The 20,741-nt window shown below is 39.3% G+C and overlaps 1 protein-coding gene across 2 annotated transcripts in view; it reads right to left on the minus strand.

Moving 5' to 3' along the window:
• The window catches only part of LRRC4C (leucine rich repeat containing 4C), a 1,265,570-nt gene that overhangs the window by 826,182 nt on the left and 418,647 nt on the right, over nt 1-20,741 (minus strand). The window lies entirely within an intron of this gene.

Genomic DNA, 20,741 nt, shown 5'->3' on the forward strand with positions numbered 1-20,741 from the left:
GACCAAGTAAAACAATGCACGTGAAAGTGTTTTGTAGACTTAGAGTTCCATAGTTTCTTTAGGGAACAGGAATTCATGTACGATTGTTCGGTGGAATTCAACTGAAACAGCAAGCAAACCATTCAGTGACTAGCAACTGAGCTACTGAACTATCTTTTAACTGAATCCCTGGACTCATTTTTAATACCTAGTTTAATACCTACTCACTCCACTTCTTTCAACCTGTTTCCTAACTTAGCTTTGAAAACATACTTGTTTTCAATGTCCAGCAATTACTTTTTTTTCTTTTAAATGTTCTATTACTTGACGTCTTCCTTGGGCTGCAAGTTTCACAGCTGAAGTCCTACGACTGTTGCTTACTGACTTACTGATCTCCCAATTATTAGTGATAATAATAATAAGTAGATATCTTTTAGAAAAATCTAATCTTAGCACTGTAATAAGCACTTAAGAGACAGTGTATTATATAATCTTTAAAGAAACCTACATTTTACAAGTAAGATGCTACAATTTATAAAGTTTCAGTAAATTTCTCATGGGAAATGGGGGCCAGAAATTGCAACCCAGGTCTGGCTATCTACAAGGAATCTCAACCTCCACAGCAAGGAGAATCTAAGATGAAAAGCAATGGAGGGTACACACATGTGTCACTGACCATAGTTGAAACTATTTTTCTTACCCCAGAATTTTGTCTGCTCCCAGAGCTCTTCTGAGTCTTTGTTTGGATAATGTGATGTTATAGAAGACATACTTGGCTTATGTTAGAATATCAACTTGGAGGCCCATAAAATTTCATCAAAATACTTTACAATGGTAAATATGTCTTTAATTGCTTGCATGTGTAGAGACTATTCTTGCTCAAAAAGTGTTTTTTTGGTTTGTTTGCTTGTTTGTTTTGTGTGTGTGTGTGTGTGTGTGTGTGTGTGTGTGTGTGTTTACCCCTACGACAAGTCTGTGAAGCAAGGCAAAATGTAGGGTAAACAACCAGACTCGTTTGCCTGGGACTGAGAGGGATCAGACCCCTCAGTGGGACTCTCAGGGCTAAAACTAGTGAAAGTCCTAGGGAACCCAGAACAAGTTATTTACCATGAAAAGAAGGAGATTATTTCCATTTTATAGATGAGGAAGCCAGGATAAAGCCACACAGCCAGCACCTGGCAGAGCCAAAGGTTTGATTCACATTTTCTGACTCAAGGTCTAGTGTACAATCTGCCACATGACCAGGAACAACTTATTTTAGTAAAGTGGGGAAATCGTAAGTGACTTGGGGCTAAACGAATGTCATCATGTGGGATAATAGACTAGAACAATAATCTAGCTTTTTAAGCCAGAGCAAATACTGGCAATTAAACTGCTAATTCCTGCTCTAAATTGATTTTTCTCTACTTTTTTTTCTAATGGCTAATAGAGAATGAACATTTCAGGAGTCCACCAGTTCTATGAGAATTAAAAATACTCATTTTTCTTTGCTATTACACTATAAAAATAAATTATTTTACCTGCAGTCAATAAAAGTGATGTTGTAATAATAACTTATTACTAAAAGACATGTTTATACAATCTTTAGGGATTTACGTCAGTGAGGGCATGCAGATGTATTTTAGGACAGCGGTCTGAATTTATTGATGTTATTTAAATTTGAGAAAAAAATAGCAAGTGTTAAAGCGGGAAGTAAAATTCTTGGGCAGGTCCTGTTGCACATTTAAAATCAATAGTACAACTGAATACATTAGGGAAACTGGCCATTGAAATAGTCCTTTAAGAAGGTACTAAATACTCAGAAGAGCCATAGCTGTATTTCTATACTAGGGCAAGGCAGGGAACTGAAAATAATATGAAAAACCTTGCACATTCTTCTTTCTCCTGGAACATCCCCTTGGAGTGGTTCTAATAAAATGGAACTAGAAACGTGAGGCTCTTCCTCTTCAAAACGTTCAAGAATCTGTAGCTAGCATGCAAATACAATCTACATTTTCAGAGAGAGAGGGCAAGCTGTAGATGGAAAACCACTTACATAGAAAGAAAAAAGATCTAAAAAACCCCACAAACATATCTTATTACAGAAAAAAAAGAGACTATTAACTCATACCATTCACATCAGGACAGTTTTTCCTAAAAAATAGGAGAAATCATACAAGGGCTTCACATATTTCTCTGTCTCAAATCACTTTAGGTAGGAGTGAAGATGATGTTTTCTGAAAAATTGTGTAGATGACTCAAGTGGCTCTACTCAGAAAAAAAGCCTTGGTAGTGGGAGTGCTATGAGAATGAGAAAAACATGTCTTTCTAAATTAGCATATAATATGTATTGTGTAACTACTAGAAAAGAAGCAGGAAAAAGAGAAGCAGGACTGAGCTCAATTACTTTTCTTTTTTGTTTTTTTTCTTTTGGCTGTGTTGGGTCTTCATTGCTGCGCATGGGCTTTCTCTAATTGCGGTGAGCCGGGGCTACCTTTTGTTGCGGTGCGCGGGCTTCTCATTGTGGTGGCTTCTTTTGTTGTGGAGCATAGGCTCTAGATATGCAGGCTTCAGTAGTTGTGGCACACAGTATCAGTAATTGTGGCACACGGGCTCAGCAGTAGTAGCTCTCAGGCTTCAAAGCACACGCTCAGTAGTTGTGGCACATGGGCTTAGTTGCTCTGTGGCACGTGGGATCGAACCCATATCCCCTGCATTGGAAGGCAGATTCTCAACCACTGCACCATGAGGGAAGTCCCTCAATTACTTTTCCAACCACAAATAAAGAATACTTCTGTGGACAGATGTCTCCCATTTTGTGATCTTGCTACAAATAGGTATTTAGTCCTTTTCCATTGTCCTTTTCATAACATGATTCTCAGAAGGAATTATGAGAGCATTGCCCAGCGGTGAACTCTAGAAGATGCAAGCCCAGCTCAGCCTTGAGAAGGCTGAGGCCACACTCTGTTTACTCTAATAATGATGAATGAGCACAGAGAGGTTTTCATCCTGGAGAATCAGAGAGTTAAATCCATAGCTTCCCTTTAGCAGCTCACTCAGCTGTTTTAAGGATGTGATAATTACCAGAAGTATGTGCATCCTCCCCTGAATTAACTTTCTTCCAGAGGAGACTTTTGCCTCTAAAATTCTCCAGCAACAGCTTCATTAGGTGCCGTGGAATTAAATATGCCAATAAAACATGGCCATGTTTGAAGGAACGGAAAGGATTTCCGGCAATGCCAAACTCACACAACTCAGAGAATTTTTAGATTAGATCAATCAAAGGAATGAATGAATAAAGCTGTCTATTTTTTGCTCCAGAGACAGGACTGTTGATATCTGAGCCAGAATTCAAAATCAAGAGAGCCTTTCACTCTGCCTTATACTGAGAACATTTCCTTCTTAGGGTGAACAAGAGTAAAAATAAAAGTTTTTTCTCATATTCCATTCCATTATTCATGAATAACTCTATATTTGGAGGGTTAGGCAATGTCCAAAGTACAGAAGCTGAACAAACACCGGGGTCAGGATGCCCTCCTACGCTTTGCTCCTTCTTCCCAGCTACTGATACCCTGGATTTCTGTTATTTTCACCTGATTGGGCAAGGAAAGGAGTTTTCATCCAATTTAAGGTTGTGAAGCCTTTATTTTCACTTGTACCTAAGGCAAAGACTTTGATTGTATCCAAGGAACAGCTAGGAAATCATGTTACTGAGAAGCTTCACACTTTTTTAACTTATATACTGCTGATCAAGGGAAGATACGAGTATTATTATTAAGAATCATTTGTTCATTTGTTCATTAATTGAACAATTATTTTTTGTCACCTACCAGCCACTGATCTAGGCACTGAGGTTACAGAAGTAAATAAAACAAGCTATTCTCATGGTTTCACATCCTATTGTGGAGAGAAAGAGAAAAGAAATAAGATATAATATATGCTATATAACAAGTGCTATGGGGAAAAGGAAAGGGGAGTAAGAATTAATGAAGTGAAAAATAAATTACAATGTTCTACCTAAAATAATTTCAATATCCAAATTTACTAAGTAGATAATACATATACGCACATATATATATATATATATTGCATATGATATAGTACAGAGGAGGATATCTGATCTAAGAGACATACTAATTTGCACAAGATCACATAACTATTAATTCATAGGGCTAAAATTAAACTCTGGATTTTTACTGTGTCAAGGTCTAGAGTTTGTGTGACTTTTAAGGTATCTGTGGTACATTTTCTCTTTATAGAAATAGCTTTCAAAATGATATTCCACTGCACGGGTCCAACATTGTTCCCTCTAAGATTTATCAGAGTTCAGCTTATTCCATGCATCAATGGCAGTAAAAGAGCTTGAAAACATGTTAACTGATTATTTCTCCTACAAAACGACTGCAAGTAGAAAAAAAAAAGTATTCATTATTTAACAAAAATAAGTTATAAAAGTCTTCCTTGTCCCAACTAAAATACACCAATAACAAAAGTGACTGGACGGAGGGGAGGATGGCGGAAGGGTAAGATGCTGAGATCACCTTCCTCCCCACAGATACACCAGAAATACATCTATATGTGGAACAACTCCTACAGAACACCTACTGAACGCTGGCAAAAGACCTCAGACCTCCCAAAAGGCAAGAAAGTCCCCACGTACCTGGGTAGGGCAAAAGAAAAAAAGAATAAACAGAGACAAAAGGATAGGGATGGGACCTGCACCAGTGGGAGGGAGCCGTGAAGGAGGAAAGGTTTCCACACAATAGGAAGCCCCTTCGTGGGTGGAGACTGCGGGTGGCGGAGGGGGTAAGCTTCGGAGCCTCAGAGGAGAGCGCAGCCACTGGGGTGCGGAGGGCAAAGCGGAGAGATTCTCGCACAGAGGATCGGTGCCGACCAGCACTCACCAGCCCGAGAGGTTTGTCTGCTCACCCGCCGGGGCGGGCGCAGCTGGAAACAGAGGCTCCGGCTTCGGTCGGAGCGCAGGGAGAGGACTGGGGTTGGCGGTGGGAACACAGCCTGCAGGGGGTTAGTGCGCCACCGCTAACCAGGAGGGAGTCCGGGGAAAAGTCTGGACCTGCCGAAGAGGCAAGAGACTTTTTTTTCCCTCTGTTTCCTGGTGCGCGAGGAGAGGGGACTAAGAGCACTGCTTAAAGGAGCTCCAGAGACGGGCGCGAGCCACGCCTAAAAGCGCAGACCCCAGAGACGGGTATGAGACGCTAAGGCTGCTGCTGCTGCCACCAAGAAGCCTGTGTGTGAGCACAGGTCACTACCCACACCCCCCTTCCGGGGAGCCTGTGTAGCCCGCGACTGCCAGGGTCCCGGGATCCCGGAACAACTTCCCCGGGAGAACACGGCGCGCCTCAGGCTGGTGCAACGTCACGCCGGCATTTGCCGCCACAGGCTCGCCCCGAACTCCGTGCCCCTCCCTCCCCCCGGCCTGAGTGAGCCAGAGTCCCCAAACCAGCTGATCCTTTAACCCCGTCCTGTCTCAGTGAAGAACAGACGCCCTCCGGCGACCTACATGCACAGGCGGGGCCAAATCCAAAGCTGAGCCCCGGGAGCTGTGAGAACAAAGAAGAGAAAGGGAAATCTCTCCCAGCAGCTTCAGAAGCAGCGGATTAAAGCTCCACAATCAACTTGACGTACCCTGCATCTGTGGAATACATGAAGAGACAAGGAATTATCCCAAATTTAGGAAATGGACTTTGAGAGCAAGATTTATTATTTTTTCCCCTTTTCCTCTTTTTGTGAGTGTGTATGTGTATGCTTCTGTGTGAGAGTTTGTCTGTATAGCTTTGCTTCCACCATTTGTCCTAGGGTTTTATCTGTCCATGTATTTTTTAAAAATTTTTTCTAAATAATTATTTTAATAACTTTATTTTATTTTTTTTTACTTTAACTTCTTTCTTTCTTTCTTTCCTTCCTTCCCTCCTTCCTTCTCTCCTCCCTCCCTCTCTTCCTTCCTTCCTTCCTTCCTTTCTTTCTTCTTTTTCTCCCTTTTATTCTGAGCCATGTGGATGAAAGGCTCTTGGTGCTGCAGCCAGGAGTCAGTGCTGTGCCTCTGAGGTGGGAGAGCCAACTTCAGGACCACAAGAGACCTCCCAGCTCCACATAATACAAAACGGTGAAAATCTCCCAGAGATCTCCATCTCAACACCAGCACCCAGCTTCACTCAACGACCAGCAAGCCACAGTGCTGAACACCCTATGGCAAACAACTAGCAAGACAGGAACACAACACCACCCATTAGCAGAGAGGCTGCCTAAAATCATAATAAGTCCACAGACACCCCAAAACACACCACCAGACGTGGACCTGCCCACCAGAAAGACAAGATCCAGCCTCATCCACCAGAACACAGGCACTAGTCCCCTCCACCAGAAAGCATACACAACCCACTGAACCAACTTTAGCCACTGGTGAAAGACACCAAAAACAACGGGAACTACGAACCTGCAGCCTGCAAAAAGGAGACCCCAAACACAGTAAGATAGGCAAAATAAGAAGACAGAAGAACACACAGCAGATGAAGGAGGAAGATAAAAACCCACCAGACCTAACAAATGAAGAGGAAATAGGCAGTCTACCTGAAAAAGAATTCAGAATAATGATAATAAAGATGACCCAAAATCTTGGAAATAGAATAGAGAAAATGCAATAAACATTTAACAAGGACCTAGAAGAACTAAAGATGAAACAAGCAACGATGAACAACACAATAAATGAAATTAAAACTACCCTAGATGGGATCAATAGCATAATAACTGAGGCAAAAGAACAGATAAGTGACCTGGAAGATAAAATAGTAGAAATAACTACTGCAGAGCAGAATAAAGAAAAAAGAATGAAAAGAATTGAGGACAGTCTCAGAGACCTCTGAGACAACATTAAATGCACCAACATTCAAATTATAGGGGTTCCAGAAAAAGCAGAGAAAGAGAAAGGGACTGAGAAAATATTTGAAGAGATTATAGTTGAAAACTTCCCTAATATGGGAAAGGAAATAGATAATGAAGTCCAGGAAGCACAGAGAGTCCCATACAGGATAAATCCAAGGAGAAATACACCAAGACACAAATTAATCAAACTGTCAAGAATTAAATACAAAGAAAACATATTAAAAGCAGCAAGGGAAAAACAACAAATAACACACAAGGGAATCCCCATAAGGTTAACAGCTGATATTTCAGCAGAAACTCTGCAAGCCAGAAGGGACTGGCAGGACATATTTAAAGGGATAAAGGAGAAAAACCTGCAACCAAGATTACTCTACCCAGCAAGGATCTCACTCAGATTTGATGGAGAAATTAAAACCTTTACAGACAAGCAAAAGCTGAGAGAGTTCAGCACCCAAACCGGCTTTACGACAAATGCTAAAGGAACTTCTCTGGGCAAGAAACACAAGAGAAGGAAAAGACCTACAATAATGAACCGAAAACAATTAAGAAAATGGGAATAGGAACATATATATTGATAATTACCTTAAATGTAAATGGACTAAATGCTCCCACCAAAAGACACAGATTGGCTGAATAGATACAAAAAAAAAACCCCATATATATGCTGTCTACAAGAGACCCACTTCAGACCTAGAGACACATAACAGACTGAAAGTAAGGGGATGGAAAAAGATATTCCATGCAAATGGAAACCAAAGGAAAGCTGGAGTAGCAATTCTCAGATCAGACAAAATAGACTTTAAAATAAAGACAATTAGAAGAGACAAAGAAGGACACTACATAATGATCAAGGAATCGATCCAAGAAGAAGATATAACAACTGTAAACATTTATGCACCCAACATAGGAGCACCTCAATATATAAGGCAAATACTAACAGCCATAAAAGGGGAAATCAACAATAACACATTCATAGTAGGGAACTGTAACACCCCACTTTCACCAATGGACAGATCATCCAAAATGAAAATAAATAAGGAAACACAAGCTTTAAATGATACATTAAGCAAGACGGACTTAATTGATACTTAGAGGACATTCCATCCAAAAACAACAGAATACACATTTTTCTCAAGTGCTCATGGAACATTCTCCAGGATGGATCCTATCTTGGGTCACAAATCAAGCCTTGGTAAATTTAAGAAAATTGAAATTGTATCAAGTATCTTTTCCAACAACAACACTATGAGACTAGATATCAACTATAGGAAAAGATCTGTAAAAAATACAAACACATGAGGGCTAAACAATACACTACTTAATAACGAAGTGATCACTGAAGACATCAAAGAGGAAATTGAAAAATACCTAGAAACAAATGACAATGTAGACACGACCACCCAAAACCTATGGGATGCAGCAAAAGCAGTTCCAAGAGGGAAGTTTATAGCAAAACAATCCTACCTTAAGAAACAGGAAACATCTCGAATAAACAACCTAACCTTGCACCTAAAGCAATTAGAGAAAGAAGAACAAGAAACCCCCAAAGTTAGCAGAAGGAAAGAAATCATAAAGATCAGATCAGAAATAAATGAAAAAGAAATGAAGGAAACGATAGCAAAGATCAATAAAACTAAAAGCTGGTTCTTAGAGAAGATAAACAAAATTGATAAACCATTAGCCAGACTCATCAAGAAAAAAAGGGAGAAGACTCAAATCAATAGAATTAGAAATGAAAAAAGAGAAGTAACAACTGACACTGCAGAAATACAAACGATCATGAGAGATTACTACAAGCAACTCTATGCCAATAAAATGGACAACCTGGAAGAAATGGACAAATTCTTAGAAATGCACAACCTGCCAAGACTGAATCAGGAAGAAATAGAAAATATGAACAGGCCAATCAGAAGCACTGAAATTGAAACTGTGATTAAAAATCTTCCAACAAACAAAAGCCCAGGACCAGATGGCTTCATAGGAGAATTCTATCAAATATCTAGAGAAGAGCTAACACCTATCCTTCTCAAACTCTTCCAAAATATACCAGAGGGAGGAACACTCCGAAACTCAATCTACGAGGCCACCATCATCCTGATACCAAAACCAGACAAGGATGTCACAAAGAAAGAAAACTACAGGCCAATATCACTGATGAACATAGATGCAGAAATCCTCAACAAAATACTAGCAAACAGAATCCAACAGAACATTAAAAGGATGATACACCATTATCAAGTGGGGTTTATTCCAGGAATGCAAGGATTCTTCAATATACAAAAATCTATCAACGTGATATACCATATTAACAAACTGAAGGAGAAAAAACTTATGATCATCTCAATAGATGCAGAGAAAGCTTTTGACAAAATTCAACACCCGTTTATGATAAAAACGTTGCAGAAAGTAGGCACAGAGGGAACTTTCCTCAACATAATAAAGGCGATATATGACAAACCCACAGCCAACATTGTCCTCAGTGGTGAAAAACTGAAAGCATTTCCACTAAGATCAGGAACAAGACAAGGTTGCCCACTCTCACCACTCTTATTCAACATAGTTTTGGAAGTTTTAGCCACAGCAATCAGAGAAGAAAAGGAAATAAAAGGAATCCAAATCGGAAAAGAAGTGAAGCTGTCACTCTTTGCAGATGACATGATACTATACATAGAGAATCCTAAAGATGCAACCAGAAAACTACTAGAGTTAATCAATGAATTTGGTAAAGTAGCAGGATACAAAATTAATGCGCAGAAATCTCTGGCATTCCTATACACTAATGATGAAAAATCTGAAAGTGAAATCAAGAAAACACTCCCACTTACCATTGCAACAGAAAGAATAAAATGTCTAGGAATAAACCTACCTAAGGAGATAAAAGACCTGTAGTCAGAAAATTATAAAACACTGATGAAAGAAATTCAAGATAATATAAACAGATGGAGAGATATACCATATTTTTGGATTGGAAGAATCAACATTGTGAAAATGACTCTATTACCCAAAGCAATCTACAGATTCAATGCAATCCCCATCAAACTACCAATGGCATTTTTCACAGAACTAGAACAAAAAATTTCACAATTTGAATGGAAACACAAAAGACCCCGAATAGCCAAAGCAATCTTGAGAACGAAAAACGGAGGTGGAGGAATCAGGCTCCCTGACTTCAGACTATACTACAAAGCTACAGTAATCAAGACAGTATGGTACTGATACAAAAAAAAAAAAAAGATAGATCAATGGAACACGATAGAAAGCCCAAAGATAAACCCACACACATATGGTCACCTTATCTTTGATAAAGGAGGCAGGAATGTACAGTGGAGAAAGGACAGCCTCTTCAATAAGTGGTGCTGGGACAACTACACAGGTACATGTAAAAGTATGAGATTAGATCACTCCCTAGCACCATACTCAAAAATAAGCTCAAAATGGATTAAAGACCTAAATGTAAGGCCAGAAACTAACAAACTCTTAGAGGAAAACATAGGCAGAACACTCTATGACATAAATCACAGCAAGATCCTTTCTGACCCCCCTCCTAGAGAAATGGAAATAAAAACAAAAATAAACCAATGGGACCTAATGAAACTTCAAAGCTTCTGCACAGCAAAGGAAACCATAAGCAAGACCAAAAGACAACCCTCAAAATGTGAGAAAATATTTGCAAAAGAAGCAACTGACAAAGGATTAATCTCCAAAATTTATAAGCAGCTCATGCAGCTCAATAATAAAAAAAAACAAACAACCCAATCCAAACATGGGCAGAAGACCTAAATAGACATTTCTCCAAAGAAGATATACAGACTGCCGACAAACACATGAAAGAATGCTCAACATCATTAATCATTAGAGAAATGCAAATCAAAACTACAATGAGATATCATCTCACACCAGTTAGAATGGCCATCATCAAAAACTCTAGAAACAATAAATGCTGGAGAGGGGCTGGAGAAGAGGGAACAATCTTGCACTGCTGGTGGGAATGTGAATTGGTACAGCCACTATGGAGAACAGTATGGAGGTTCCTTAAAAAAACTGCAAATAGAACTACCATATGACCCAGCAATCCCACTACTGGGCATATACCCTGAGAAAACCATAATTCAAAAAGAGTCATGTACCAAAATGTTCATTGCAGCTCTATTTACAATAGCCAGGAGATGGAAACAACCTAAGTGTCCATCGTCGGATGAATGGATAAAGATGTGGCACATATATACAATGGAATACTACTCAGCCATAAAAAGAAACGAAATTGAGCTATTTGTAATGAGGTGGATGGACCTAGAGTCTGTCATACAGAGTTAAGTAAGTCAGAAAGAGAAAGACAAATACCGTATGCTAACACATATATATGGAATTTAAGAAAAAAAAAATGTCATGAAGAACCTAGGGGTAAGACAGGAATAAAGACACAGACCTCGTAGAGAATGAACTTGAAGATGTGGGGAGGGGGAAGGGTAAGCTGTGACAAAGCGAACGAGTGGCCTGGACATATATACATTTACCAAACGTAAAATAGATAGCTAGTGGGAAGCAGCCGCATAGCACAGGGAGATCAGCTTGGTGTTTTGTGATCCCCTACAGGGGTGGGATAGGGAGGGTGGGAGGGAGGGAGACGCAAGAGGGAAGAGATATGGGAACATATGTATATGTATAACTGATTCACTTTGTTATAATGCAGAAATTAACACACCACTCTAAAGTAATTATACTCCAATAAAGATGTAAAAAAAAAAAAAAGAAATCCACATGCCGCAAGTAAAGATCCTGTGCACCGCAATGAAGATCTGGAGCAGACAAAATAAATAAATAAACAAATAAATATATTTAAAAAAAAAAAAAGTGACTGTCAAGGGCTTCCCTGGTGGCGCCGTGGTTGAGAGTCCGCCTGCCGATGCAGGGGACACGGGTTCGTGCCCCAGTCCGGGAAGATCCCACATGCCGCGGAGCAGCTGGGCCCGTGAGCCACGGCCGCTCAGCCTGCGCGTCCGTAACCTGTGCTCCGCAACGGGAGACGCCACAACAGTGAGAGGCCCACGAACCGCAAAAAAAGAAAAAAGTGACTGTTAAAGAAAAAAAATACATATATTCACTTTTTCCAGAGCACCTTGTTTTTGCAAGTTTCTTCTTATTGTCAATGAAACACTTCTAGATCGGCACTAAAGTCTTTCTTGGGGAATTTAAACTGCAAAGCAGAGCTGAGGGAGAGCAAGTTTCTGCAGCTAAGCCTTGGCGACCTCTTTGGGGTGGGAGAGTATTCCTAATCTCCCCGGCCTCTGGTTTCTCCTCAACACATCCCAACAGACTGAGCTTCAACTCACACGGGACAGTGACCCACTCCATTCAGCTCTCTACTTTCCTTCTTAGGCATCTGTGTTTTCCTTCTCCTTAATTATTCTGAGTAACAACCCTTGGGAAAGCTGTGTAATTCCTGTCTTCTGTTGACATCAAGGCCCACGGACCTCTACTCAGGCCCTCCTCTGGCAGGTGCCCCAGGTTCTGAGCCTCTTCCTTCACTTCTCTTGTCACTAAAAGCTCTTTTCAGCAAGCTGCCAGAATGGTAAGGAGCTGACAAATTAATAACTGATTCCAAGCAGACTCTGCACAGCAGCGAAGTAGAACAACAAGAGAGTTTATGACCACCCTAATCTAAGCAACAACTTTGTCTCAACTAGACCACCAGAGAAGAGTCCGATATGAGTCCATTCTCACTGCTTGTTTAACGTTGAGTATCATTTATGTACGGTAAAATTTTCCCATTTCAGGCGTACACATCCATAGATGTTTACATAATTATATTACAGTCAAGATATCAAGTATTTCCATCCATCCCCCAAATCATCTATGGCCCCTTTGTGGTTGATCTCCCTAACCCCTGGCAACTAGCAGACTGATTTTTGCCCCTATACTTTTGCCCTTTCTAACATGGCCTATAAGTGGAATTATACAGTAGACAATAAGTCAGATCATGCTAATCCTCTGCTTAAACCATTCTAATGGTTTCTCAGTGAACAAAACAATCACTCCTCAGCAGAGTTTACAGACCCTACGGCTGTGGGTTGAACTGTGCTCCCCAAAACATACGCTGAAGCACTAATCCCTTGGTACCTGGAAACAGTCTTTGTAAATGTAATTAAGGTGCAAATGAAGGTTAGGTCATCCTGGAGCAGAGCAGGACCTTATTCCAATATGACTGGTGTCCTTATAAGAAGAGAAGAGACACAGAGACAGACACACAGAGGGAAGACAGGCAAAGATGGAGTTACGCAGATGTTGGTCAAGGAATGCCAAGGACTGCCAGCAACTACCCAAAGCTAGGAGAGAGCATGGCCGGGCCATGGGGCTTCCTCAGCTATTCAAATGCAGGCCAGATTTCCTACCTCAGATGCTTCACACGGGTTGTTTTCTCTTTCAGGAACATTCTTTCCTCTATCTCTCTGCCAGGTTAAAATTCTACTCATCTGTCAAGGCTCAGCTGAAATGTCATTTTCTCTGAAAATAATTCCTTGATCCCCTCAATTAGGCTGATTTGCATTGTTCTCTGACCTTTTCCTTTGTAGCATCATTTCAATTTACAATGATATAAATTGTATCTGTTGACTTATTTATTTACCATGTGTCCCTCAGAATAAGTCATGAGCGGTGAGGACCAGACTCATTTTGTTTTGCCCCCTATTGTGTGTTTGTGAGTGTGTGTATATGTGTGTATCTGATTAAGAAAATTTAATTCATAATCTCCAGCTTGTACTCCTGGGAAGAAAATTCTCCAAAAAAATGAGGAAAGCCTGACCCTAGAGCTTCTCTTACTTCAAATATTATGGCCACCTCCATTCTGGTTCTAGAATGCTCTTTGTCTCTGCAGTGATAATGTAAGTAAAAAGAAAAGCAAACAAAATCCTACCCTAGACTCCTTTAACATTGCTGAGGCAGAGTGGAATATTTCAAAGACTTAACCAAACCCTAAGGGAATATAAGGTTTTAATACTTTTTGAGAGTTGGTTGATAAAAGGTTGATACACAAAAATCTCAAGTTATCTATCCTATAACTCAAATCTATCCTATAACCATCACTCCAGATATTCTATCTCCAGAAACAGCCTGCAGGAGCTCCTGCTTAGACATCATGATAACATTAGTTTCTTTCAGATAAAGAAACAAAGATTTCCATATTGTGTATACCAAGGGCTGTTCCTTAAAGTCCTTGCTCTCTGCCTAAGAAACAGAATTTGTTTCTAGGTGTGTCACCTCAGGAATGAGTATTCTTTCAGAAAAGATCCCCTTCCCACACCCTTCTACACGCAAGAAGGTGCCATGTCCTCTCTATGTAATGAATTCTATGACAAACTCATAACCACATCCTAAACACAGAATCTTTTAAACAGAAGTTTCTTGTATTCACTCAGAAAGGCTTACTTCCATCAATATTTTCCACTGAAAAATTTGAAAGAAAATCAAGTTTTTTTTCTTTTTTATATCTCCATGGTGCTAGTACAGTGCTGGGTACATCATATGTACTTAGATAATCCATGTTGACTGAATCACTATTCACCATATGTTATCTTACCTCTCCACAGGAATGCCTTCCTGAGCACTTGTACTAACTTTTCTTTTATGAGCTTAGAATTTTATTAGTATATACATAACTCAACTGAAAGCAATTCCCCTTTCTGAATATACATAAAATATAGAGATGTATATACAAGTAGGATACATAGACTACTGTTGAGAGAACACTGTTTGACATTAGATGCTGAGAGTCTTAGGCTGTTACCCTTACAGTAAATTAAACTTTTAATCTGAGTAAATCTTTAATCAAGTGCCCTGGAAGTACCTGGGTCACAGGTAAGCAAGGACAATCACCCTCTACACAGAACTCTGAGTTAGTTAGATGAACTGTTGTGGGCACTACGAGGTCTGTGATGCTCTATGTACTGTATTTCAGAGCACTTGTCAGGTCACAGGTGGTACATCATTATATGAATTAGATCTGTATCAGGTCATTAGGCCTTTTGTCAGTACCAAGAAAAGAGAAACCCCAGGTATAACAGTACACATCCTCTTTCCATCAGAGGACAAAATGTGTTTTATACATGCGTATAACTTGTCAATGGTCACACTGGTCTGGTTTGGGTCTGAAATAATGGACATTTCAAAGGTTGGGAGGAGATGACATTAGCGAAGCAACTGAATAGATTTTCTATTGTGACTTTAAAAACAGAAATGCAACTCTCCCCATCATCAACTTGGTGACCTAGGAAAACACATTTTAGAAGCTATGCCTGAAAATGAGAACTGTAGCCTTTTGTCAGAGTGGAAAAATGATAAACTACAGAAAGCGTGGAAAACTGACTTCTCTTTGGGTCAGGGGTTAGCACCAGTGCACTTTATCTCAGGAATTACTGTGACTCCCATGTCTGTGGGTAAAAATCCAGATGCGGAAATTGGTGACTCCAAAGTCATATATCCTTACTCTACAGTATAACTATATAAAACTTAAAATGCATTTTGATTTTTTGAAAGATAATATAAATGGAAGAGAAAGAGACAGAGAGAAAACCATTCTGAACAGTAGGAGACACAATGTCAAGTCCCTGTTCTGCTTTTTACTGACCTTGTAAATGGAAATTTAAAAACTGACAGATATAAAACTAAACATATTAATTATATCAACAAATTTAAAAAAGGGCAAACTCGCCTATCGTTAAAGATTACCGTATTGGTCAAACCAGTATCTAACTATGTGCAGTTTATATGAGACTCCAAACAATGTGATATATTAAAATTAACCATACAAGGACAAGTGAGGACCTGAAGGAAACATGAACAAAATTAGAAAGAATGGCAGTGATATCACATAAAATCACATCCAAGGTAAAAGAACTAAGTGGGATAAAGGGTGATATCTTTAAATTATAAAAGTTGAAAAACTAAAATGAAGATAAAATAATGAAATGGTAAATGCTGGGAAAACATCTCTATCGGTATTTCATCAACTCAACAGAGTAACATTCTAAACAGAGCAACTCCAGAAATTCTAGACATAAGGAGCTTAAGAACAGTAATGGGGTTGGAAAAGAGAGCCAGGAGAATATTTTAAAACTGTGTTTGCATAGTAGGCAGACTTAATTCAGACTGCATGTCATAAATTTTAAAAAAAAATAGTAAAATTTTCTAAAAATGTTTTAAGTCTCACAACACAGGTTTGAGAGACTGTTAATTGTCCACATTGAAAAATACTGTACTTATTTTTAGGGTCGTATTTAGGGATAGGAGATTGATGGCTTGAACAGCAGAAAGAAAAATTGAAATTAAAAAATAAATTCAGGGATAGCTACCCTTTTGCCCCCAAACCAGACCTGCTGTTCAAGCCAAACTTACTGGCCATTCATCAGTTATCCTCTGTCAGTTTGTAAGGTGCTTGACTTGAACTGACATAATTATAATTGGACAAGCAATTTTTTTTTCAGTTGGGTTTGGATCAATTCCTTAATTCCTCTATTTTTGTTTGTGATCACCTTCCTCATCATCCATCTTTGATAAAGTAAATAGTCCTTCCTGAGAGCCAAACTATGCCTTAATTTATTTACTATCTAAGTCTGGGTACTGGCATACTGGCTTTTTTAAAGCTCTGTGTAAAGGTATACGATGTTAGCCAGAAGGCAAGCACAGGTATATGAATGAGATAGAAACATTTACACATCCTGGTGAAGGACTAGTTAAGCAGATCCAATCTGCAAGAATGACCTGGATCATACTTTCAGGCCTGAGAAAAGTATGTTCACTTTTTAACAGCAACATCAATTTCGTCATGAAACCTTGGTCTTCATACTGTGGGCACCAAACTGGATTAATCTTGTGTTCATTGTCAAAATAATAAAATAAAACACAGTAAGTCCCCTATATACAAATGAATTCCATTCCGAGAGTACATTCAAAAGTCCAATTTGTTCCTAAGTCCCACAGAGTTAGCCTAGGTACCCAACTAGCACAATCAGCTCTACAGTACTGTACTGTAAAAGGTTTATAATACTTTTCACACAAATAATACACAAAAAATAAAGAAAACATGTTTAATCTTACTGTATACTATCTTGCAAAGTACAGTAGTCCAGTACAACAGCTGGCATACAGGGGCTGGCATCGAGTGAACAGGCAAGTAGAGTTACTGACTGGAGGACGGAGAGGAGGTGGGAGATGGTAGAGCTGAGGGATCGTCAGCAACTGGAGACGGAGGGCAAGCTGCAATTTCACTCACGCCTGACGCCGAGTGAAACCAACCACAGGTTCTGGTTCCTAGCTGGATTCAATTCTACCTACCCTAGAAAAAATGATCTAGAGTAGTAACTCTAGATCTGGGTAGTAACTCTTTTTTTCTTGTCACATATGACACAGTAGCACTGGATTGCATTCTGAACAGCTGCTGCAACCTTCGTGTACTGTTCTACATTTGGGTCCTGTGCCTCAAAAACTAACAGTGCCTCCTCAAATAAAGAAAGTCCCCTTGCCATTTCCTGCATTGTAAATCTCTTCGGTTCTTCAGTTACTTCTTCCTCTTGTCTCTCTTTGTCCTTTCTTGGCACTTAGCTTTTCTTAGCAGTACCAGCTACATCACCATTGCTTTTACACTTGCTTCCAGACATCCTGGGCTTGAAATAAAGATACTGTACTACTGTACTCTATACAGTACTGTACAGTAAAAGTACACAAAAGCACAACCACTTGTAGAGGATGCATGCATGAGACAATGTACACCAGACACGTGAACTAACTTACGTGACTGGACATGTGAACACACGTGTGCACCTTTGAAAGTTCGCAACTTCAAGGTTTGTATGTAGGGGACTTACTGTCTATTGCTGAAATGTTTTAACGATGACTCTAAACCATTTACAAGTATTAATTTACTTAATCCTCCCGATGGTCTTCTGAGACATCCCTTTTTCCCAGCAACTTCAATGAGGCGCAGAAAGATGACATAGCAAGTAGGTGGCAAACCTGGCATTCACACCAGGCACTTGGCCTCTGCACTACACTGTCCTTCCTCCTAGGATCCATTTGTAGATGTATCTTCCCTTCGTTTATACACCACTTTGTGGGATGGGGGCAGTGTGGTCTATAAAATTAGAAAAATTATTACTCTTTACTTTTTATAATTAGAACTTACGCCTAGCTTGCTGTCAGCCCAATGTTTGCAACATAGAAGGCACTCAGTATTATATTTAAAAAGTAAGCAAATCATGTCAAATTTCTCTCTCTTGCTCACAAACAGCCCAGCATTGATCCAACAAGTTCACATCTCAACAAAGGTAGCAAACATCTATTCTAATCTGACCTAACCTGGATCACAGAGAGAATATCTATTTGCTTCTCATCTCTTCATTGTAAAGTGATCAACTCCTACTTTTTTTTTTTACTAAACCAAGGACTCGGGAAGAAAGAAAGAAGAATAATCTCTTACTCTTAAAGATGCCAGTCCCTGCATTGTCATATCATGGGCCAGGGAGCTCAAAGCAATGCAAGTTTCTATTAGTACCGCTGGAAGGCACTTGACCTTGGGAAAACTTAGCATTGACTGGTACCAAAGGGATTAGCAAATGCTCCATTTTCCCACTCTGTCTTCAATTACTTTGATGAGCAATTAAAATGCTAATTAAAAGACAATCCGAAACTTAGTACACAGAAGGTTATGAAATAATGCATTCACATACAGACAACTAATAAGGTCACCAAACAAAGAACAGGTAGAAAAAAGAGTTGAATCATCACTATAATTTTCATGTTAAATTGTTCGTCTGTGTTCACAGGGAGCGCACACACCATTATTCTCCAAACAATGTGAATTGGCTTACTTATTTATTATAACTTTCCCTTAGGAAAACAACTTTTTATTAAGATAGACAGTCATAAGGAGATTCTGAGCAGTTTCCTAAAGACAGGATAAGATTTAAATTAGTCAAGCTCAGGATGATTAATTAAAATATCCATAACTCAATTTGCATAATGTTGCAGGGTATAGGGTTTTCACATTTCCTTCTTAATTACCTGGACTTTGGGCTTTTTGTCATTCATTCACAATCACTCTTGAGAGTGAGTTGAAACAGTTTTGAATTATGTAGTTTTTCTTGGTGTTGCCCCAGCATTCAGGCAGCACTGCAGTGATATTCTTTACTTACACTCTATAAAAATTAAAATATTAATTAAAAACCCAAGAAAGCATATTAATAGTTAATAATGAGAATCTTTATGAAAAAAAAATAGGCTGCATGAGGGAAGCAAATTTTCCTAATCATTGCTATATGCCTAAGGCCTAAAACTAGTTGTACTCAGCACAAAGGAGATGCTATTTGTTGAGGAAATGAATTCACATAATTTTTTTTTTTTGTACACTAGAGCAAGCTTTTTTTAAAAAATTTACTTTATTTATTTATTTTTGGTTGCTTTGGTTCTTCGTTGCTGTGCGCGGCTTTCTCTAGTTGCAGCGAGCAGGGCCTACTCTTTGTTGCAGTGCACAGGCTTCACAATGCGGTGGCCTCTCCTGTTTCGGAGCTCGGGCTCTAGGCACGAGGGCTTCAGTAGTTGTGGCATGCGGGCTTCAGTAGTTGTGGCACGCAGGCTCAGTAGTTGTGCCTCATGGGCTCTAGAGCACAAGCTCAGTAGTTGTGGTGGACGGGCTTAGTTGCTCCACGGCATGTGGGATCCTCCTGGACCAGGGCTCGAACCCGTGTCCCCTGCATTGGCAGGTGGATTCTTAACCACTGCACCATCAGGGAGGCCCAAATTCACATAATTTTAACCAAATGTAACCTCTCTTAGGAATGCCAGTCTTTAAAATGGGAGAATCATCTGTTTTTTAAATAAACTAAGTGATAGAAATATAAACATTTAAATGTTGTCTAACCCACCTGGAAACTAACTTCAGTACATTCAACTAACCAAATACCAATCTAATTATCTAAAAAAAAAATTCTACAGACATTTGTGAGGAGATGGCCCCAGCTCTTGAAACGTTTTCTTTCAAAATAGACTTTTGAAAAAAATACTTTATGTTTCCTCCCATTTTATCTACAAAGGAATGGTCTCTCAAATTCAGTCTATTTTCTCTGCTACTGCAAATCAATTCCTGCTACTATTATTGCAATTCCTTTTCACTGGTCTCCTTAACCCCAGTCTCACCCTCCTTTAATTACTTTCCACAATGTCGTCATCTCTCTTTCTGAAATGGAAATTGTTTGCAGTATTTAAAACACACACTCAGAAGGCTATACAAGAGAACCAAGTCCAAACTCTTCACCATACCATTCTTTTTAATAGGACTTCAAATTCTCTAGCCTCCTTAGACATCCTTTGCTAATAAGCCAAATAGTTCATTTTACCCTTCTGAATCTTTGTTCATGCGGTCTCTTCTGCTCGGAATGCCTTATTCCTTTTCCGTGTACCTAAATATTACTTCATCTTTTGAACTGACAGAAGTTTTTTCATACAAGTTGATTTATTTATGAGATTAAAAAGATCCTCTGCCAATGTGACTAGAGATTTGGAGTCGACACAAGATTATGAGAGAAATGTATAATGTAACAAGTTGTGAGAACCAGCGTCACACAACATACGCGTATAAGCACTAACGTGTGTAGCTGTGTGCTTATGGAATATACTGCTGAGAGATACTTTACCATCGAACTGTCACTTTTATCCTAAAGAGATGTTAACTGGGAAATGATTTGTAAAATTGACACAAAAGCCTAGTTTTGGTAATCCAATATCGCCCAAACGAGTAAATTACATCACAACTGGATAGACGTGCTGACAAAGCAGCAGGTTTTATACGTGGGAGCACTTTTGCAAACCACATAGAAGAGGCCCCAAACTCAAATACC

The sequence above is a fragment of the Phocoena sinus genome, chromosome 8, assembly GCF_008692025.1.
Source record: "Phocoena sinus isolate mPhoSin1 chromosome 8, mPhoSin1.pri, whole genome shotgun sequence".
Taxonomy (NCBI): domain Eukaryota; kingdom Metazoa; phylum Chordata; class Mammalia; order Artiodactyla; family Phocoenidae; genus Phocoena; species Phocoena sinus.